General features: G+C 33.2%; 1 long non-coding RNA gene across 2 annotated transcripts; it reads left to right on the top strand.

Moving 5' to 3' along the window:
* The first annotated feature begins 10091 nt into the window (after positions 1-10091).
* Positions 10092-16164, top strand: LOC114304666 (uncharacterized). 2 transcript variants are annotated; one of them, XR_014336476.1, is made up of 6 exons: positions 10092-10185; positions 10334-10384; positions 10972-11050; positions 11171-11238; positions 12595-12790; positions 13760-16164. It is a non-coding gene; the product is annotated as an uncharacterized LOC114304666 (long non-coding RNA). The 2 variants fall into 2 exon arrangements; XR_014336477.1 differs by lacking the exon at positions 12595-12790.
* Positions 16165-24785: the final 8621 nt, after the last annotated feature.

Raw genomic sequence — 24785 nt, 5'->3', positions numbered from 1 at the left:
TCCGTGAAAACAGATATTTCAAACTCTTGTGATCGAAAAACACTTCAAATCTCTCACTGTATAAGTAATGTCTCCATATTTTTAAGGAAAAAATCACCACCGTTAGCTTTAAGTCGTGAGTAGGATAGTTTCTCTCATGTTTTTTTTAACTGCTGTGAACTATACACCACCACTTTCCCCTCTTGCATCAACACACAACCCAAACATTCTCGAGACATAACATAATAAACTGAATAGTCCAAACCTCTCTTTGGAATAATCAATACTGGAGCAATGGTAAGTCTAACCTTAAGCACTTTGAATGAATTTTCACAAATCTTACTCCACACAAATTTAACCCCCTTCATCATCAATCTAGTCAATGGTGAGGCCAATCTAGAGAAAATTTTCACAAAACGTCGGTAGTACCCGGCTAAGTCCAAGAAACTTCAAATCTCAAAGGCATTCTTAGGTTCTTCCCAATCCTACACTACCTCTATTTTAGAAGAGTCCACAGTCACCCATTTCTTGGATACCACATGACCAAAGAGCTTAACTTCCTTTTAGCCAAAACTCGCACTTCCCATACTTAGCATATAGACAGTGTGCCTTAAGCAACTCAAGTACAACCCGTAAGAGTTCCTCATGTTTCTCCTTGGAGGATAAGTAGATCAAGATGTCGTCAACAAAGGCAACCACAAAGTGGTCTACGAACTCGCAGAAGATTTGATTCATCAAATCTATAAATGAAGCCGGTGCATTGGTTGGCCTAAAATGCATCACTAAGAACTCATAGTGGCCATTCCACATACAAAATGTCATTTTCTAAATATCCTTCTCCATCACCCTCAACGGGTGATAACCTGATCTCAAATCAATCTTAGAAAAGTAACAAGACCCCTTTAACTAGTCAAACAGATCATATATACGAGTTAATGGGTACTTGTTCTTAACAGTTACCCTATTCAACTTTTAGTAATCAATGCATAGTCACAAAGTGCCATTCTTTTTCCTAGCAAAAAGAGCCAGTGCTCCCCAAAACGATGTACTAGGGTGAATGAAGCCCTTATCTAACAACTCTTGGAGTTGAATCTTCAACTCATACACTCAGCGAGTGCAAATCTATATGGTGCCGTGAAAATCGGTGCCGACGGGCACTAAGTTAATGGAGAACTCAATCTCTCAGTGGAGTGGCAAACTAGTAAGATCTTCGGGAAAGACATTCGGGTATTCACAAACTACTCGGCAATTTAACTCGGGCTACATCACTCTCACTACCCAAGAAGGTTGCAAGAAGATAACTGAGCTCGCCCCGACTACGTGAATCATAAACTGGTGACAAAACTCTATTAGCTCGGTCCCCCAAAAAATAAAAATAGTAACCACTCGAGGTGCACACCATAACTCTCTGACGGTAACAATCTATGATAGCACGATACGAAGATAACTAGTCCATGCCTAAAATGACATCAAAACTCGACATCTCTAACAATACAAAAGCAAAAGGAAGTTGGCAACTGACAACCTCTATCTCACAACCGTGACATCCCCAGTCCAAAACAACCTTACCCCCAACTAACGACTTTACCATAAGCAGAGACACTAACTGAGCTACCTCTAACCTTAAAACTGATACAAATGCGGACGAAATGAAGGAATGAGATGCACCAATATCAATCAACACATTGGCAATAGAATTGAACAACAAAAAGTTACCTCTCATAACAGAGGGTGCTGGTAATTAATTTGGCATGGTAACTTTATACACACATCTTGTGGGTTTTTACTCTACTTACTTATCCCTCGGAGCATAGGACTAGTACACTGATTGAACCGAAGAGGCTCCCTGAGTAGCCCTCAAGACCTATGCTGAATGGGTAGGCCGGTGGCTCTATGTCTGCCTCGAACCAGATACACCAGATATGCCACCTGCATGAGGGAAAAACCTCCTTAAATGCTCGACTATCCACACTGATAATAGGTAAGTGGCTGCCCTCTCCACTGACCCTAGCTTTGAGGACGAGCCGAAGACAGTGCATACTGTTGTCTTCCTCTTCTCTGTGGGAAAACTGAAGACTTTTGGCCTAGCTGACCACAATTGAAACAAGTGATCTCACTCTGACTACCTCTCCTTGAACCAGAACTCGGTACAGGAAAAGTGGATCTGAACTGAGCTGCTTGGGACTGTTGTGGGGTGGAACTCCTCTGCCATTAGTTGTCTCGAGTCTCCCCCTAAACCTCTTGACCCCTTTGCTTAGTACCCCTCATCCGTTCCTTCTCTGCCTAGATCACGGTCTCTAAATGAGTCGCCACCTCCACAAGACGACCGTAATCTCTAATCATAGACTTGGCCACCATAAAAAGGAGTTCGGTCCGCAATCTCTTCTCAAACTCGATACAACAACGTTCCTCCGTCGCCATAAGTTCCGGTGCAAATCTAGAGAGGCTAGTAAAAGCGACCTTAAACTCGGATACTGGTGTGTTCAGCTACTTGAGCTTCAAGAACTAATCCCTTAACTTCTCCATAGCAGTAGGAGGCAAAAACTTATTCTGAAACGCGTTGACAAAGGCCTCCCAAGTCATCCCAATTTATCTTCATGCACACGTCCACTACGGACATGCAGCTCCTTTCAGCTAGAAGGATGCCAAGATTACCCTCAAACCATCGTCCTTGATGCCAAGTGTAGACACCCCATTTTTGACCGCCCTTAAGACTTGGGCGCTACTGATTGACCACGTGATGATGAAAGTTATGCTGTACAAATGTTCGATTTCTTCAGTAAGAAGAGCTTCCAAATCCCAACCTTACATCCCATTTTGGACCAAAACTATTTTTGGCCAAAACTATTTTAAACCTTAAAACCCTCTCATTCAAAATATTTTTAAAAATGTTTCTATGATGTTCCGAGGCTCGCATTTCATTAAAAACTAAACTTTTTGGTAAACCAAGTAAAGACAAGTAGAAATAAATGGAAGGGAGGTGAACTCTTTGAAAAATCTTTAAAAACATCTTATTTAGAGGTTTGGAGTTGGAGAAAATTGGAGGAGAGGGAAGAAAACTAGTTTGGGAGATGGTTGAGCATGAAACCGTTAAGAGAGAACTGAGTAGCCTTCACTAAATCAGGCCTATCCTTTTGTACATTTAGAATTTAGATGTGAGGCTGCCACAATTAGAAAATGGACTTCCGGGGCTTCAATTTAGACTTAAGAATCTCCTAAAGCCGAGTCCGGATGAGGGAGATATGGCCGTTTGAAGTTAGGCATCCATCCGATTAAGATAGAAATGAGCAACCTTCACTAAAATAGGCATGTATCTTTTCGCACTTAGAATTTAGATGTGAGGCCACCTTCATTGGAAAGTATACTTTTGGGGCTTCAATTTAGGCTTAAGAATGACCTAAAACCGAGTCCAGATGAGGGAGATATGCACATTTGAAGTCGGGCCTGGAAGCAGATTTTTTGTGGCCGACAGGTGGTCGGCAGCCACCATTTGTGGACAGCCAGCCACTAGTTCTAGCCTACTAGCCACTAGTGTAAAACCTAGATAATTTTTCTAGCTGTTTCCACAAAGCTCTAGCTATCCCTTTTTTGATATTTTCAACTGAGGCTCATCTGTTTCTATATATAGATGACCTTCTCTCCTTGTTTGAAGGTTAGAAACATTTAGGAGTGAGGAAATAATTTTGGAAAATCCCTCTATCTCTACAATTCTCTCTCTTTACAATTCTCTCTTTCCTTTTCTACTTGCATAGCCTTTACCTAAACACTCTAAACAAAACCTAGAGAGCTTTTTCCTGAGGTGATTTGAGCTTGAATTTGAGCTCTTGAAACACTTGAGAGTGTGAAATTGTTGGTTTATGGCTTAAGGGTTCATTAATCTTCAAGAGGTATACCTTCTCTTACCTTTGTACCATCTTTACACCACTTGTTTTCCATCTTTTCTACTGTTTTTTGGACTGTTTAAGGACTTTTGGGCTAAAACTTGGGTTTTAAAGCCATTAAAGGTAGAGGGGTTGATAGCCATTCTTTACGCCTTGCTTTCAAGGCCTTTACCCTTGTGTTTTCCATCCTTACACTATCTTTTTTTGAGCTTCTAAACACTGATTTTTAGAGTTATTTCAGTGGCTAAAATCATGTTTTGATGTCCAAAATTTGAGGGGTTAGCCTTCCCTCATTGTGTTTTGCTTACTAGCCTAGCATAATCCATGTTTTAGCTTATTTATTTAGCTATTTTTGTCTTAATTTCAGTATGTTTTAGGACAGTTCTTAGCTGTTTGTTGCATTTGAGCTTTGTATTGCATGCTTGTAGTGTAATTGTTCTCATAGGTTTGGTGGTTTAGGCCTTAGCCACCATCCTATTTGAGTTGATAGCATTTATTTTATGGCTTTCCATACTTGTGATCACTCTTAATCACCTCTGCAACCTCTCTCCTTTCTTGGCTTTTGTTTTGCTTTGAAAGTGGTTTCAAACTACTTGTTTGTTTAAGCATAAGATTGAGATGTCATGCTTAATGGTTTAATCCATTTAGGGGTTCATTATCAACAATATGATGTCTCTTTCATGCCTAAAACAACACTTGGTTTGAGCCTTCTTTCCATTAGAGGACTTAACTTCACCTTTTGGACTCAGTTGATTAAATAATGGATGGTAATCTAAAATGAAGTAATAAAATTGAGGCTAAAAAAGGTACAAGATAATAACTTGTTTGGGTTCAATTGGACATTAATTGAAGCCTTGAGTCGTTTCGTACTCATTAGTGATGAAAATGGTTCAAGATTCATTGTCAACTACTTCCCTTGATCTTTCATGATAGGGAGGTGGTTTTGAGAGTCATGTTTTGTTGCATTTATTAAACTTGCACACCTTGGTTTATTTGCTCTCTGTTGCAGTAGAGAAATTCTGTCATCAGTGGCCGACAGGCTCCTCTTGGTGGTCCGCAGGCCATCTTTTATGACTGGCAGGCTATCATCAACGGATGGCAGGCCCTCTGTTGGTCACCAATGCAAAATCAAGCAGTGTTCTGCTAAAGCAAAACAGAGTTGGTCTGGAGGTGGAAATCAATGCAAGTGTTCTACTGTGCAATAAAGACATGCAGCAACAAAAACAATGCCTTTTCGGGTGGAAATTGCATCCATGCATAAGCCCTCCATCTATCGTCGGCATCCGTGTTGCATATATTTGTGTTGAGATTCAAATAGTGACTTTGTAATTAATTAGTTAGAATAGCTAATGTGTCTCATGTTGTAATTATATTAATTAGCTAGAATAGTTAATTAATTTGGTTTGTAATAATTAGCTTAGCTTTAAGTAGTTAGCTAGTTAGTTCATTCGAACCCTCCTGTGTAAGGGTGCAATGTTGTAATAATGTGTATGTCTTCCAATCCCACGTCTTTCTCCTTTTTATCTAACTTCTTACGATGGTTAGATTAAAGTATCATGTTTTGTTTAGCATTCTCCATGTTTGCATCCACTTGTATTGCATGCACTGAGGCTCGGTTCATCACTCTAACTTGCATTGTTAGTTTAAATACTTCTTTGAATACGTGTTTAGACTGCATGTTATCAAATTGATTCATATGCCACATTAGTAGCCGAGCCTAGTAAATTGCATATCGCATGTGTTGCATTAGTCATATCGCAAAGTTACGAATCATGCATATTTTCTAACATTTTTATCTTTTTTGGCTTGGAATACTAGGTGAGCCTTTACTCACTTTAGCATAATTGCATGAGTGTGATTGTTGCCATGTTTAGCATGCTTGCCACGAGGCTAACTGCTTAAGTGCTATAAATTGCCTGAATGCCTGTGGGTAAAGGCTAGGTTGCTTGAATTGGAATAATTTGAGTAATGTTCATATGCGATCACTTTTTCAAGTGGTACATATTCGAAACAATTTTCAAAACAAACATGAATAAAAATGTTCCAATTCTTGCAAGTTAGTCTATACTTGTGTGTGTGCACATCACATAGTAATGCTAGCCTAATAAACCAGAACAAGAGCATATAATGTAAATAAGATTCATATCATGATTAGTACAGGCCGATTTTTGATTGGGCGAGCGGGGGTGCTCAATTCATGACAAGTTCCCGAGCCGAGACAATCTTGGTGATGATGAACACGTGGCCTTTGGCACGAGTCATGGGTTTTCTAAATTTTCCTAAAAAATATTTAGGTGGCGACTCTGTATCTGACAATGCAGTCCATTTTTGACAATTTGATTCAAGATCAATTTTTCAAAAGATTTGCCGGATTGGGATTCTTTGGTGATTATCTATTTCACATTGCACTTGTGAGATCAGATTCAGAACTGTGGAAGTCCGATGCTATAGGGCTTATTTGTTTTCCAAAAGAGGGTGCGAAAAGGTTGAGTAACACCAAGCATCTCGAACGTCTTCAACATCTGCTCAAGTCACTCATTTGCCTTCAGTAACTCATTTGGATTTTCCAAAAACTCATCCAGATTCGATCGGAAGAACTCCCTCTTCAGAAAAGATGGCCCTTTCTTGGCAATATGGGCCTGGACTTGATTCTCAGCCTTGAGAATGTCTATGGATTCCCGTAAAGCTCTAACCATTTCACGAGCCAAAGCACCTATGGCTTGTTGACCTGCTAGCTTGGCCACGTTGGCTTGACCTACTCCCTCCTCTTGAGTTGAAATATTATCTGGTAACGGCACCTCCTGCCATCTACAAAATAGATTAGCAGATTTACAAATTTGTTGAAGCTAATTCACTCACGTCCTAATATGGTGGACAATAATTAATTCACTCCACATAAGCACCAAATCACACAAACACAAACGAACTTCTTTTCTAGATAGTGACCGTCCTGCGACGTTGCTAGAGTTCTAGTTAGAAATAGTAGTGATCAAGTGCTCTTCTAACATGATTTCTAGAAAACTTGTAGACTTAATCAATATCTAAGAAATTAAATCCCATACTTATTTAGTCACATAAGCATATTATCACATAGCATACCAGGTCTACTTCTAATATCATCTAACAAGATAACCCATTGTGGTAAAAACCACATCCCACGATCCCAAAGTATTCAAAATCGGATACCAAGTGTAACGCCTTGAAATAAATAACAATAACCCAACTCACACATTTCTTACAAATGATCAATAATGTCATATCTTCCATCACATTTATATCTTTGATCAATACAAAAGATGACATATGTGATATACATTCATAAATCCTAGATTTTGAATCTATAGCATATGGCATGGATAGATGAATTAAAATAAAGAAAAACTAAATAATTATATGGCCTAATGGCTACATCTTTCCAAGTTGGTACTTGGGTACAATAAAATGAATTTAACTCAATACAACTAAAGCCCAAGGCTTATACAAACATAATTGCATCAAAATAACAAAATGAAGCCCTCGACTTCAAGTCCTTCCAAGCTACGTTATTGGTGGAGGTATATCATCGACACTTGAAAGTTGTTTTTCATATAAGATGAACCAAAGCTCAGTAGAGATACTTTAACACAATATACGAATCTTAACAAAGTCATAAGGTGAATGCACATGCATGCCATTTGTCAAACGTTTCGGATTCTCTATCTCAATACTATGCAATGCCAGATTATAAACCAATTCATGAAAATAATCCTTTTATATAGAAAACAGGGCAGTGGATACAAAACACTAGGAATATCTAAGTACGTGTCTGCCAATAGGCTATACAAGCACTACCAAAACCATTTTACCGGTACTAATCAGAAAGATCGACATCTAACCACGCAGATTTCTGGACTTTCACCAAGGACACATAGGCCAACAAGATAACCACAACCATACCCCCTAACCAGATTCACTAAGGTATTCACCAATTTTTATCAAAACAGAACATTTTCAATATTTAAGTATGTAACAATGATTAATGAAAGATGCATGGATGATTGGTTTCAATTCATCTAATCCACATGCAATTTCTACAACAATCAAAGCTATCCTCCACCAATAGCCCAAAAACAGATGCTTCTATACAACAGATAGTTTCCAATCAAAAGATATAATTCCATCATTTTAAAATGGACGTGATATTACATATCTAACTCCACCATCATCATCAACATAAACATTGTTCCAATCTTACAAAATCCAACATCATTTCCCATTTCCTTTCACAAATCCAAATATCCATAAATTTGGAACAAAACCCCCTTTACTTGCAAAATAAATTTTTAAGCAGGGAAATCCACCATTTTAACATGTCCAACCATAAACACATCTCCACAACGTTTCTCAAGATTCCATTTGAAAAACCCCTCTTTTAAATTCAAAATCAAACCCTAAGTTTATCCAAAAATCCCCAAATCACTAGATTCTAACAATAGGCAAATAACTAAGATAAAAATCATATTAAAGGTTGAAGAAATCCCTACCTCAAAGTAGAAGACAAGAGAGAGCAAAGGTAGAAGCTTGGTGGAGCCAAAAATAATAACTCCTTCGATTAGAACGAAGCCCTCGATGTGCTCTACCATTTTCTCCAAAGGGGTACGGTGAGGAAATCAAAGGATTAAGAATATTTGATGCTAGAGCATAAGAACTAGAGAGAGTGTGAAGATTTAAAGTTTTGAGAGAGAGAGAGAGAGAGAGAGAGAGAGAGAGGAGTGAAAAAGTTACTCAAAATGCCTTTCTCTCGGACTGATTACGCGTAGACCACTCGAGCGACCAAAACACTGCTCGAGCGTCAGACACAACAAGTGACATCGCTTGAGCAACCAAAACCACCGCTTGAGTGCACAACGATCCCTTCCCAGAAGTTCAGACTTGCAAAAGACCGCTCAAGCGCAAGAAATACCGCTCGTGTGAAGATACCACACTTCTAGTAGTTTTGCAAACTGCAAAAGTCCGCTCGAGTGCAAAAAAGACCACTCGAGCTCAAAAAAGACCGCTCGAGCAAACAAGTAAAAATCTGGGCAACAACTCTTTGAAAAACTAACTTTCCAACCTATTTCAAAACCAATCACAACTCCCAAATAACCAAATTCAACTAGTAACAAGATGAGAATGAGATGAACAATAGTTAAAGATACGGATTCTTGGATTCAAAAGCGGGAAATGAGTCGGGTCTAAATCAGAACCGTTATACTTTGAAATTTTCATCAATAGGAAAATTTTCTTTTCTTAAATTAATGATGAAAATCCAAATATATTTTTCTCAAATTTCTAAATTTTTATGATTCATTTGTTCATTATTTTTCTATTATGAAATAAATATATACATATATCTAAAAAAGTTGTCAAAAAATAAAATCTTGACCAAATTTATTGTTGTTGTAACTAACGTTACATAAATTTTAAATCTACACGATACTTTATTTATTTATTTTTGTTTTCCTAGTTTTTTGAGCTCCTAAATTGTTTATTTAATTTTCTTATTCCCCATCATTTTGTTTTTGAACTAGCTTATTAACAATCATTTATATTGTTATTAAGTACTTATATATCAATTTTCTAAAAATTTCATTTAAAATATATATCTAAAATGTTTTCAGAAAATAAAATGTGTGGAATAGATGCATTCTAATTGTAGCCAAACATTATACGAATTTTACATCCACTCCATCCGCTTTATTTTTGGATAATTTTTTGAATTATTTTTTTCCTTACGTAATAGACCACATGGGTATTGTTATTCAATACTTATATATCACATATTCCAAAAATGTTTATAATTTTTTTTAAAAAAAATGAAAATGAAATATGAAAAAAATTAATATGCTATATTTAAATTTTTTTTAAAACAAACATAAAAGATGAAAATGAAGTGTATTTATTTTATTTTATTTTTGTTTAGATTGGGTTAAGAATATGAAAAGGAAAAAAAAAAGAATTATATAATTGTAAAAAAAAAAAAATCATTTTTGGTTAATTAATTTTATTTTGTTTTCCCTATAATCAAAATCCAAATGTGGCATAAATATTATTAAAAAAAAGTTTAATGTCAACTTATGCCACTACTAGAAAAAAGACCTTTTGCTACTATATAATTTGCGACCACTTGATCAGCCGTCGCAAATAACCAATTTATTCCTCTTTTACCCGTTTTCCTTCCTTATATTTGCCCTAGTTTTAGAAAAATTAAAACACGGATTGTTCTCTCTCTCTCTCGCATTACAGACATGCATAGCTCTGCTCTCTCGCTCTTCCGCTCGCCATCGTCGTCTGAAGATCTCCATCGGTATGGATCGCTCTTTCAATCTCGCTCTCTTTCTCTGTCCCTCAATCTCCCTCTCAATCTCTATCTCTCTGTCTCGCTGTCTCTCTCTCTCTCTCGTTTTCTTGAGTTCTCAAGCTTGTAATATACTTGTCAATTTGTTGAATTTCAGGTGATTTCATTGCAAATTAGGTGATTTCATCGGTGTCTTGTGAGAATAGAAGTAAATTTGCAATCCTCAACCTCCTCTATCGCCTCTGCTTCTCTCTATCTGACTTAGGAAATCTAGGTTTTCAATTATTTGCAATTCTTTTCTCATATGAAATGTTTCTATCTATTTTCAATCTTTATCTTGATCTGAGAACTTGTTTAGCTCCTTATGTGATCAGATTGATCATAAACGTCTTGTTTTTCCTCAAGTGAGACTTGAATCTCAGTTTGTTTATTGTGAAAATGTTATAAAACGAGAGCAAAAAAATGTATTTTTATTGTTTTTTTTTCTTCCATTTTTTAGAGCCAAAAAAATACTATAACCAGATTCAGAAATTATTTTTTTCTTTTCTGTTCTTTTTTCCATTTAGTTCAGGAATACTGAATAAAACTGACAATTATTTTTTTCTTTTCTGTTCTTTTTTTTTTTTAACCGATTACAGCAAAATTAAACACCACTTTAGGAATAAATTGAAGCAGTTCAGGTCCTGGACTGTGAACCTTTGAACTTCTGAATATATATATATATATTTTCTAAAAATTTGTAAAATATGTGATTTCTGTTTGTTGGTCTTATCTGTTCTGGCAATATCTTTGCAGGGTACTTATGTTGAGGGAATAAAGGAAGAAGTTGTTTTGTCTCCTGGGCATGTACTTTCTTTTATTGCTGCTGGGGAAGGTATTCACTGTAATTTGTTGTTTGCATCTTCCCTACCCCACTTTGTATAATTTTTGGTTGCGTTCTTGTCACTAAGTTGATTATTTTTATTTATTTTTTATTTATTTTTTAAATATGCAGAACATCGTCATGTTGGTTCGAATAATTTTAATTTGTTGAGTAGCCGTAGTCATACAATATTCACACTGGTATGTATTCTATATTCATAAATTTTTTGCATTTTGCTTTGTTAAACTTCACGTTGTGTTGCGATGAAAATTAACACATTATCTTCATTTTCTTTTTACTTTCAGATTGCATGCTCTACTTTTCCAGCTTCATGATATACTACTGTTGGATTTTTTTTTTGGTTGTTTGGTTCATCTTGGGATTTATTTGTATGTTAATCTCTTCCTTGGTGAGGATCATCTACATTAGGCAAAAAAATACTGCAATTAAACAAGCAAGGAATGGTTCTGGGACTTGATACGTTTTTTAGTTTTGTCAAAGATGGAGTGTAAATGATTTAATAGTCTTTGTAGTTTGTAGTTGAATTCAATTGTTCCTTCAAACATGATTATTTTAAAATGGTAAGAGTTAACAAGCTTATTGTGAACAATTGGTGAAGTCTATTTGGTAGAAACATGGATGGAAATAGTTTTTTTTATAAAGGCATTGCTTGGTGCAATGGTAAAAGCTGGGTTTCCCAAGCATGAGGTTGTGACTTTGAACCTAAGAGCTGCCATTTTGTGGAAATAATGTCGAAGGGTAGGTCTAGATACAACTCCCTGTTCAATACCCACCATCGATCAACAGGGAACAATGGTGGGTGATGCCCTTCTATGATTTATTTTTTGTTTTTTTTGAAGCTTGTTCTCATGTTGCAAACGTCTGTCTGTCTTAGGCTTCACAAGCTTCAGTGTGCTGCCCTAATGGGCTGTGATTTGTTGTGTATCACTTGTGAGCTTGCCATCTTCGGGAGTGAGCACCTAGTTTCTCTGTCCTTGAGAGAATCTTATTTTATTTTTAAATATATAGACTAGGCATTACAAGTTTTCTATTTGTCCCAGCCCCATAGGCTGTGAGAGGTTTATTGCTACTTAGAAAAGAAATTATTTTTTTCTTTTCTGTTTTCTTTTTTTTTTAACCGATTACAGCAAAATTAAACACCACTTTACGAAATAAATTTGACTGTTTGAATATGGGAATTTTATTTCAAAAACATGTATTTGGTAAAAACAAAAAATCTTTAATCCCCACCTTTGAGCTGTCACAGTGTAATGTAAGTGTTGATGTGTGCATGGTTGCAGTTTAACTGTTCGATAAATTTTCCCATTGAATATTGGTTTTTGGTACCCATAAATGTTTTTGAGCTCTGAGAAATCATTGCTTTCTAATTACTACAACTAAAACCAGTAACACCAGAGCTGTATGTCCCAACTTAACTAGTTTTTTTTTTTTTTAATCATCTTTTAGTTTTCAGATCTTCAATTGTCATTTAGTGATGTACATTATGCTTAATTGGGCATTACTATTGTTGTTGTAATATATATTTGTGATTGCAGATTAGGAGAAGCAGAAAAGGCAATGTATCACTATAAACAAGTTGGTGCTGAATCAGACCCTGATGTCTTGACTAAAGCTAAAAACCTTCAGGTTCATCTGAGTAAGTGTACTGAGGCCAAGATACAACGAGATTGGAGCACACTGCTGACAGAAACCAGGCTCGCCATATCAGCTGGTGTTGATTCTGCCCCACAGGTTAGCTATACACTTCAATTTCGACCTTTAAATGTTATGTTCTGTTTTCAAGGTTTGGTGCCATAGCTATAGGCTTGAAATTGACATGAGTGTTTTGTTTTGGTTGTTGGTAATTGAGAAAGATTTTTAAATCTATGCTATACATTAAAATTTTACAAACTTTTTAAAAATAAAAATATGAGTACATAGCACTAGTAAAAAAAAAAAAAAAAATTCTGAATCATGTGCATTCCACTATGATGAGATCGTCCTCTTTTAATTTGGACTTTGGTGGATTGAACATTCAAATTATCCATATTATATATAAGGAAAATTATATAAATAGAAGTTGCTTTAGTAAATTACCTATTACAATGAGATGGTTGGAAAGCAACCCCATTTTGGCAGATTCCTTTCCATGAATTGGGAATTGGGTGGCATCCCCTCTTGATGCTTTCTTAATATACTTCCGGGAAAAAAAAATTATTAGCTTCCAGTTTTAATGATTTTGTAATTTACCTTATTGTATATGGTGTCCATCTTTTCTTTTCGGCCTTGTCAATTGTACTTTATTGTAAGGATGTGTGAGTTTGTTATGCACTTGTATGGCTTCAAATGATTAAGAACCTAGCTATCCACCAACTTGATATTGAATGAAACACATGAATTTCTAGAACATTATAAAACCAATATGTAAGGCAGTCACAACATGAGAAATTAAATGGACAAAAAACTTGGTTAAGAACCTAGCTATCCACCAACTTGATATTGAATGAAGCACATGAATTTCTAGAACATTATAAAACCAATATGTAAGGCAGTCACAACATGAGAAATTAAATGGACAAAGAGCACATTAATCTCCTCTTCTCCTTTTCTCTATATCTGAAATCTTCTCTGAGACTATATTTTGTAAATTGATCTCCTCTATTGTGTTGTATTTCTCAAGACTATTATCAATTTTCTTTCACCATTCTCTCTTCATTCTAGATTTGTGCTAGAAAGAAAATTCACAACGGGAGAAGAACAAGAAAGACATGATTCAATTGGAGTGGAGTCCATAATTCCAATTTTGAAGGTAAAACTCATCATGACCTTAGTCAATCTCAGTGGTATTTCCAAACTCATAATTCCAATTCTAATTCTTATGCGTCTTGCAGATTTTTTCATTTCGTTTCTAAAATCCCAATTTCAATGCACTTCCTTTATTTTATCAGAAGTTTTTACATCGAGTAATAACCTTAGTCAATCTCAGTGGTATCTTTTGCAATTTGAGGATTTGATGGTATTATCATCTCTCAATTGTGTATCAAAATGAAGACTTTCCATGACCTCAGGCATTTTCAGTCTGATTACGTTATTAATTTTTGTTTCAAATTTCCATTCATTCCTTATTGTGCTTGCAACAATTGTACTCCCTCTTTGATTCTATCCATAGGACTGAGAAATTGGAGTAACAGAACCTAACTCTGGATGAAATTGACATTCTTGAGCATAATTTCCTAACTTACTTATTTTAGTTATGACGTCTTCTGCATCTTAATTAATAGGTTTGATGCCTTGAAAATTGAATTGCGGGTCCTCTACACTCTACATGCATGTGTACATTGTCTATTTGAAATTCAGTCCTTGATTATATTATACATAAATACAATTATCCCAATTACAAGTACAACTTATGTTGATACACACAAAAAGAACTACAAGTTCATTTCCTTCGCTAGAACATGCATGTATGAGGCAATCTAGATGTTATAGCATCAAGTGAGTGCATTCCTAACTTAGAATCACTAATTGTTTCAAGTTTTGAGTCCATATGTACTAATTTGACTATTAGCTATAGTTTATCAAGGCTGCACTATTATTGGTTTTAGGTAGAAGTCATATATTTATTAAAGCAATATTGTTATTGGTTTTAGTACTGTTATTTGTACTGAGTGATATGTTTATTTACCATTATGATCCATTTGATTACAAATAGGTGATACAATCTTCATCTGGGTAATGATCTTTGTTGTAATTGTTATAAATTGTGTGATTTAAAATAGCACTCGTAAGTCTTAATATTTGAGGGAGTGAAAAATTAGGTATGATGTTATTTGAAATTTAGTTTTTCATTTAACACTCCATGGACATTGATGAATAATATTTGCATTTCTTTAATTAAAGTGAAATCCTACTATCCTTGGCAACTTAAAGATAGTTCACAACTGTTATAATTCTTGATGATTGATGAAGATCTTTTAATTAGAATGATTAAAATTTGTTTTCTTGAAATAGGAGTGTCAAAATGCAGGTTTCGAGAAGAGTTTATATACGTAATGTTGGAATTGTTCTCTTTTTGGAGTAACTTAGAATTATTCTCGAAATTAACAAGATTTTTTCTAATTTTTCATCTTATTTTTGTGTTGTGTTTAGGAATGTGCTTTGATCTCTATAGTTTAGAAGTGGCATTTTTTAGGTTATTATTTTTCCATCAACATCACTACTTAATGATTTATATTTTGTACCTTGGATAAAATTAAATTATGAAACCTGATTCACATGTGGTATAAGCAAGGGTGCAGGGGATGTCCTGATGAATTCTTGGAATGGGGAATGATGATAGAGTGAAACTGCCAAATTTGCAGCCAATAAGTACATATCAACCCTTATTTTTCTGTTGTCCTTCCTCTATTGCTATGTGGAAATAGATAATGAAGAAAAATGAGTTAGTAGAGATCCACAAAACTGGAAAGTGAAATTCAATGAACTTTGGATAGTTACAATCTTTGGATAGTTTTTGGATGTTTAGAACATAAATATGAATAGTTTTTGGAGGTTTAGAACTTTTGGATAGTTTTTGAATGTTTAGAACCTACTAATAGTTTTTGGATGTTTAACTAGAACCAATTGATAGGTTTTGATGTTTAAAACTATATTTTGGTGATTGATGCTTACATATACATATGTTTTGTGAAGCTTGTTAGAATGAATTTGTAACAGTTTTTTTGAGATTGTATTGAACACTTGAAATTCTTTGTTAGAATGAATTTGTAACAGTTTTTTGAGATTGTATTGAACACTTGAAATTCTTAGAATGATTGTGAAGCATGTGTACATTGAACTTCTTTGTACCGCTATTGGCAAAGGTTTTGGCATCCAAGTAAGTCAATTAATGTGCTCTTTGTATCCATTTTTGTTTTGGCATCCAAGTTAGTCAACTAATATATTGATGTATATTTTTACAGGTAGTATTGAGGGAGTAGTTGATATGATTGAGTGGGTGATATTGAGAGTTAAATTCAGTTTTTTTTTTTTTAGTACTTGAATCTATTAGTATTTTGTATAAATACTTTTAAGGATGGTTGATGGATATTTGTTTTGTGTGTATAGAAGTTTATATTTTGTATGCACATTTTTTTTTTTTTGAAGAAAGATAATTTTGTTGAGGGAAGTGATGGAAAATAATACATGTGTATTAGAATTTTTGCAAATATCACTTTATATTTATTGTATATACTACTTGAATATATATATATATATATATATGAGAATATAGGTTGCTAAAACATTGTAGGTATTTTATTTATTTATATTTTTTTTGCGACGGTAACAAGATGGTCGCTAATACATTGTATGTATTTTTTTAATTTTTTTGCGACGGCAAAATATTAGTCGCGATAAGTAGATTAGGCGGTCGCAAATAGTTTGCGACTGCTATTTTGCGGTCGCAAAAAGTATTTGCCACCCCCACATTCGCGACCCCCATTTGCCGTCGCATGGGCCGTCGCAAAAAGTCTTTTGCGACTGTTTTTTATTATTTGCGACGGTTTATAGCGGTCACAAACACAAACGAACTTCTTTTCTAGATAGTGACCGTCCTGCGACGTTGCTAGAGTTCTAGTTAGAAATAGTAGTGATCAAGTGCTCTTCTAACATGATTTCTAGAAAACTTGTAGACTTAATCAATATCTAAGAAATTAAATCCCATACTTATTTAGTCACATAAGCATATTATCACATAGCATACCAGGTCTACTTCTAATATCATCTAACAAGATAACCCATTGTGGTAAAAACCACATCCCACGATCCCAAAGTATTCAAAATCGGATACCAAGTGTAACGCCTTGAAATAAATAACAATAACCCAACTCACACATTTCTTACAAATGATCAATAATGTCATATCTTCCATCACATTTATATCTTTGATCAATACAAAAGATGACATATGTGATATACATTCATAAATCCTAGATTTTGAATCTATAGCATATGGCATGGATAGATGAATTAAAATAAAGAAAAACTAAATAATTATATGGCCTAATGGCTACATCTTTCCAAGTTGGTACTTGGGTACAATAAAATGAATTTAACTCAATACAACTAAAGCCCAAGGCTTATACAAACATAATTGCATCAAAATAACAAAATGAAGCCCTCGACTTCAAGTCCTTCCAAGCTACGTTATTGGTGGAGGTATATCATCGACACTTGAAAGTTGTTTTTCATATAAGATGAACCAAAGCTCAGTAGAGATACTTTAACACAATATACGAATCTTAACAAAGTCATAAGGTGAATGCACATGCATGCCATTTGTCAAACGTTTCGGATTCTCTATCTCAATACTATGCAATGCCAGATTATAAACCAATTCATGAAAATAATCCTTTTATATAGAAAACAGGGCAGTGGATACAAAACACTAGGAATATCTAAGTACGTGTCTGCCAGTAGGCTATACAAGCACTACCAAAACCATTTTACCGGTACTAATCAGAAAGATCGACATCTAACCACGCAGATTTCTGGACTTTCACCAAGGACACATAGGCCAACAAGATAACCACAACCATACCCCCTAACCAGATTCACTAAGGTATTCACCAATTTTTATCAAAACAGAACATTTTCAATATTTAAGTATGTAACAATGATTAATGAAAGATGCATGGATGATTGGTTTCAATTCATCTAATCCACATGCAATTTCTACAACAATCAAAGCTATCCTCCACCAATAGCCCAAAAACAGATGCTTCTATACAACAGATAGTTTCCAATCAAAAGATATAATTCCATCATTTTAAAATGGACGTGATATTACATATCTAACTCCACCATCATCATCAACATAAACATTGTTCCAATCTTACAAAATCCAACATCATTTCCCATTTCCTTTCACAAATCCAAATATCCATAAATTTGGAACAAAACCCCCTTTACTTGCAAAATAAATTTTTAAGCAGGGAAATCCACCATTTTAACATGTCCAACCATAAACACATCTCCACAACGTTTCTCAAGATTCCATTTGAAAAACCCCTCTTTTAAATTCAAAATCAAACCCTAAGTTTATCCAAAAATCCCCAAATCACTAGATTCTAACAATAGGCAAATAACTAAGATAAAAATCATATTAAAGGTTGAAGAAATCCCTACCTCAAAGTAGAAGACAAGAGAGAGCAAAGGTAGAAGCTTGGTGGAGCCAAAAATAATAACTCCTTCGATTAGAACGAAGCCCTCGATGTGCTCTACCATTTTCTCCAAAGGGGTACGGTGAGGAAATCAAAGGATTAAGAATATTTGATGCTAGAGCATAAGAACTAGAGAGAGTGTGAAGATTTAAAGTTTTGAGAGAGAGAGAGAGAGAGAGAGAGAGAGAGAGAGAGAGAGAGGAGTGAAAAAGTTACTCAAAATGCCTTTCTCTCGGACTGATTACGCGTAGACCACTCGAGCGACCAAAACACTGCTCGAGCGTCAGACACAACAAGTGACATCGCTTGAGCAACCAAAACCACCGCTTGAGTGCACAACGATCCCTTCCCAGAAGTTCAGACTTGCAAAAGACCGCTCAAGCGCAAGAAATACCGCTCGTGTGAAGATACCACACTTCTAGTAGTTTTGCAAACTGCAAAAGTCCGCTCGAGTGCAAAAAAGACCACTCGAGCTCAAAAAAGACCGCTCGAGCAAACAAGTAAAAATCTGGGCAACAACTCTTTGAAAAACTAACTTTCCAACCTATTTCAAAACCAATCACAACTCCCAAATAACCAAATTCAACTAGTAACAAGATGAGAATGAGATGAACAATAGTTAAAGATACGGATTCTTGGATTCAAAAGCGGGAAATGAGTCGGGTCTAAATCAGAACCGTTATACTTTGAAATTTTCATCAATAGGAAAATTTTCTTTTCTTAAATTAATGATGAAAATCCAAATATATTTTTCTCAAATTTCTAAATTTTTATGATTCATTTGTTCATTATTTTTCTATTATGAAATAAATATATACATATATCTAAAAAAGTTGTCAAAAAATAAAATCTTGACCAAATTTATTGTTGTTGTAACTAACGTTACATAAATTTTAAATCTACACGATACTTTATTTATTTATTTTTGTTTTCCTAGTTTTTTGAGCTCCTAAATTGTTTATTTAATTTTCTTATTCCCCATCATTTTGTTTTTGAACTAGCTTATTAACAATCATTTATATTGTTATTAAGTACTTATATATCAATTTTCTAAAAATTTCATTTAAAATATATATCTAAAATGTTTTCAGAAAATAAAATGTGTGGAATAGATGCATTCTAATTGTAGCCAAACATTATACGAATTTTACATCCACTCCATCCGCTTTATTTTTGGATAATTTTTTGAATTATTTTTTTCCTTACGTAATAGACCACATGGGTATTGTTATTCAATACTTATATATCACATATTCCAAAAATGTTTATAATTTTTTTTAAAAAAAATGAAAATGAAATATGAAAAAAATTAATATGCTATATTTAAATTTTTTTTAAAACAAACATAAAAGATGAAAATGAAGTGTATTTATTTTATTTTATTTTTGTTTAGATTGGGTTAAGAATATGAAAAGGAAAAAAAAAAGAATTATATAATTGTAAAAAAAAAAAAATCATTTTTGGTTAATTAATTTTATTTTGTTTTCCCTATAATCAAAATCCAAATGTGGCATAAATATTATTAAAAAAAAGTTTAATGTCAACTTATGCAATTATCTTTAACATTTGAAAATAAAATATATAACTTAAAATAGTTATTGTTTTCACTATATATATATATTTTAAGTTTTTATTTATGCACAATTGATTGAAAATACAAAATTTATAAATTTTTAAGTGGATTACAAAATTACCATTTAGGTAAATTATAAATGCATGTAATTTTTTTAGAAAATAAAATATATGGACTAGATGCATTGTAATTGTAACCATACATGACACGAATTTTGAATCTACTCCATTCGCTTTATTTTGGATAGTTTTTTGAATTGTTTTTTCCATACTTACTAGACCACATGGATATTATTATTCAATACTTATATATCACATACTCCAAAAATGTTTACAAAAATTTTTAAAAAAATGAAAATGAAATATGAAAAAAAATTAATATGCTATATTTAAATTTTAATAAATAAATAAATAAATGATGAAAATGAAGAGAAAGAAACTACTTTTTTGTTTTGATTGGGTTAAGAATATGAAAGGAAAAAAAAATTAGATAATTGTAAAAAAAAAAAAAAATTCCATTTTTGATTTTTTTTTTTTTTTTTTTTTTTTGGTACAACGAAAAGAAACAGAGCAAAAGGGACTAAGCGCTCTCCCCCAGATAGGTAAACAATATCCGCAATTATGGCACTGTGGATTTCCTCTGGTGGATCATTTACAATAAGAAGTTCTGATTAGCTCCTAGTTTTGCTAAGAACATCTGCACGTGTTTCCTCCCCTTCGAACATGTTGGGCTTAACAACATGATCCTTGAATCTTCTACGACCTCTGAACGTGGCATTTCTCACCAGGTCCTTTAGTTAGTACCGCTTGCTCCACATTGGTTTCAATGATAACTTGGTTAATTAATTTTATTTTGTTGTAGCATAAATATTATTTAAAAAATTTAATGTCAAGTTTCTTATGCAATTATACTAAATATTTGAAAATAAAATATATAATTTAAAATAGTTATTGTTTTCACTTATTTTTCAAATATTTTTTATTTATTTATGCACAATTGATTAAAAATATAAAATTCAGAAATTTTTAAGTAGATTACAAAATTACCATTTAGGTAAATTATAAATGCATGTGATTTTTTAGTGTCAACTATAATTTAAACAGTTGAACCAGTCTAAGTAGTTCAATTCAAAGAGATTTTATCTATTTTTATCCACGAGATAGGTATTGGTTAACAAAATAATTTATGTTAAAATTATTTTTCCATACTTTTAGACAATTTTTATAGATTTATATTTTTAGTTATTTATAGATTGATTTTTCTATCTTTTTTAAAAAAAAATTATAATTAGAATATTTAAATTAATTTATTTTCAGACAAAAAAAAGTAAAAAATGTTGGTCTATAGTTGTAGATTGAACAAAGAAAGTGATATTAGTTGAAATTGGGCCAAGACAAGTTAGCGATGTTATACTATTTCAGTTTATGAGCGATTAAAGTTACATCTGACCTTGAATTTGTATGTTAAAAAAATTGCGTATAATTGGGGCAAACTAAAAAAACACATTTGAATTGTTTGGATGCAAGTCTGATACACAAAAAAAACTTGCATCAAACACAAGAAATAACTTACACTAAACATAAAACAATCTTGCTGCCCATAAGAAAGATTTTTTTTTTTTTTTTTCATTTTCTAATTGATTTAAGATTTTCTCTCATTTTTAATAGATGACCTAATTTTGACCTTGCACACCATTCCATGCTTTTATAAACTACATAAATCTTCTTTTAAACTAAATCATTTGATGATATTATTTATAAGGAGTTAGTTTAGTTAACAAGGATAAAGATCATAGAATATAGTAGGTATATAGGTTCTAATAAAGTTAAGTAGGTTGATTGTAGGGTTGAAAATTGTAACGGTAGTTGGGGGATGGGGAATAAAAACATGTGGCTAGAGAATGGAACTAGAAAAAGGAGTTGAAAGTGGTAACAAGAGAAGTGAAATGATTTAGACGTGGAGCTATACTCTTTCTAAAAAAAAACTTATTTCATTCTCCAATTTGTTTTTGATTTTAACAAATTTTAAATGAATTTTATTATGTAATTCTAAATTAAAAAATTTTAGTTTTTATCTCATTCGAGAAAATCAAATAAAAAAGTTATCTGTTAAATGTAATTTTTATAATTCATTCAACTTTTTTGTTCTAAAATGTTCGAAACTATTAGTTAAAATAAAATATTAATGATAACATAATTAAAACATGACTTTAATGAAATTTAAATGAAAATAACTTATTCACATGAGTTTAATTATTATTTTTTAAATTCTAAAATTATTACTTCAATTTTTAAAATACAATTTTAATTATTTGTTTAAAGTCGTGCATAGCACGAATTTTATACTAGTTGTTTTTTACATATTATAAAACACATTTATTTAGCATTTTAATACATACTTTGCAATAGTAACAACAGTTGTAAAGGCTTTTTTAGTATTTTCTTATATTTTGCGAATAGTCACATATATGTTTCGGTTCTTACCTTAAGTGGTGGATCTCACATACACGTCTTATGTTTTGATTGATATGTTCGTTAGTATACTAATTAATATTTTTAGTATTGTTATTTTCTTTTCATTTTTTTTTTCTTTTTTCCCTTTTTTTGGCCATTAAGGGGAAGATTTTAAAAAATATCTTGCTAACAAGTATCCCTAACACACTAAACCTTGTTTTGAAAAATATGAGACATTTTCACCTATTTCAACTAACATTTTTTTTTTCTAAGAAACCCTAGCCATTCTCTCTCTTTCCTTACACTTTAGGGGGAGAAGGTGGTGCTTTTAACCTTCCTCTTCCCTCCGTTTTTAGTCCTACAGTTTTTATCACCATACTAGCCACTACTACTCCTCGTCTCCATTATCAACTTGCCACCAAGGAAGTTTTCAAATCTAGACTCAAATCTAATTTATGACTGAGATCTGATGTTGTTAAATACATTATTATATGCTAGGCAACCACCTTAGATTTAGAATATTTTACTTTGTAAAATAGAGGCAGGATTAAGGTATCACGGCTATGGATTGCGACGATGAATTGATCACGAATGTGATTGGTATTATTTGTTTGTGGTGATTGCTTGTTTTATTTATTTATTTTTTTATTGAACAATATTGCTCTATGGATAGGTTCTTTTTATCCCTTTTGAGATCTATTTTGTACTTTGATATATTTTATTGGACGATTTATTGTCAGATATGCGATATATTAAGTCTTGTGTTTTTTAATAATAATAATAATAATAATAATAATAATAATAATAATAATAATATTTTCATTCATTTCAAAATTATTTTCACATTTTTACCTATTTCAAAGCACTTTTCACTCTAGTTTCAATATTACATAATGTTCTAGGGACTAGGGATGTAAGAAAAATTGATGGAGCTAAACTGACCGATCGAAATTGACTGAAATTTCAATTTTCAGTCTTTTTTCACAACATATGGTTTGTTTCAATTTTGAAATTTTTTATACCGGTGCTATAGTGGCCCGGGTCAGAAAACCTGACCTTTTTATTTTTGGTTGGGACATGTGGTCGTTCTAAGTGACTTTGACTGTTCTGAGTGGTTTGGACCATTGTAATGGCTCAGGTTGAGATCTGACCCTTATTCTTTTTCGTATAAAGATAGTTGTATTTAAAAGGTTTTCTGTCAAAAAATTGGGCTTAGCCTAAAAATTTTCTAAATGTAAGAATTGGATTTTTCAAAACTTATGATTTTAGAAATAATTTTTGGCGATAATTGTTCCTTATCTATTAAATAGTCTAAATTGATTTTATGGAATTTTTCTATCGGGTATTAATCACTTTGCTTCAATGTCAAACTTCGAAATCTCAAACAGAAAATTATTTTTGTACTAGAACTAGGAGAACCACTTTTTAATTTAATTGTACTTTGATTTTTTTGTATTTTTCTTTGAATCCAAATAGGGGGTATTTCTTTTTTTACATTGTAAACTTAAGTAAATGAAATATAAATGTAATAGGCTAAATGAAAGTATTTACTTAAATGGTTATGGAAATAAGGTTGAAGTGCTGGGAGTGATTTAGGAGCTAAGCCTGTGTGACTAGTCGTATCTAGGGTGACCACTCAAGCGATGAGGAAGGGGAACCCAATATTTTGCTCCATAGACTGAAATACTGAGAGTTTGAGTTCACCGCTGAAGCGGTGAAAAGATCGCTCGAGCGGTCTGCACGAAATCAACAACTTAAAAGTTACCTTTTTGATCTTTTCTTTCACCTTTTCTTTTCCTTTTTCTTTTTCCTCTCCTAAGCTCTGAAAACCCTAATTTCTCTCTCTAGAAATCTCCATTCTCACCAAGAATCGAGCTTAGATCCATTGCAAAAAGCAAATACCATGTGGAGATCGTGATTCTCACCGATTGGATTTTGATTTCGTGAAGAGTTCTTCTTGAATTTTTTTTTTTATTTTTGGGTTGGTAAGTCATAAATTAAAGACAAAGAATGTACACATTTACAAGGGGCATACCCCAAGTAATACAATAAATCTAACGCTGCCCCCAAAATAGGGAAGTGTAAAAACAAAACAGATTAGCTAGTAACAAACCCCGCAATTACGGGGGGACCAACGAAAATCACAATTATAACCCTAAGTTTGCCCATATATCCTTTTTATCTCCAAGTTACTCCTACCATCAGAGATAATAAATGGAAACTTGGAGAAGATATATGGGCAAGAATACAAAACGAAATAGCAAAAAATATATAACACTAAACTGATACACGAACAAGCGCAATAAAACAAGTTTGCAACTCTATGGTTATTTCGATGTTGTTGGAGTTTACTAATGTAAGACTCCATTTTATGAGATTGTGTTTTGTTCAAAGATGGGTTTTCTCAAATCTTTCACCAAATCCTTTAAATGATGAATTATTAGTATGTTTTGGGAGTTTCATGAGCAAAAATCTTTCAAGGATGAGGAAACCCTAATTTTTTGAAAACCCTAGACTTG

Source organism: Camellia sinensis, chromosome 1 (assembly GCF_055761805.1).
Source record: "Camellia sinensis isolate YWXY chromosome 1, ASM5576180v1, whole genome shotgun sequence".
In the NCBI taxonomy this organism is placed as follows: domain Eukaryota; kingdom Viridiplantae; phylum Streptophyta; class Magnoliopsida; order Ericales; family Theaceae; genus Camellia; species Camellia sinensis.
The sequence above is the reverse complement of the archived record's forward strand: the minus strand, read 5'-3'. Positions and strand labels throughout refer to the sequence as shown.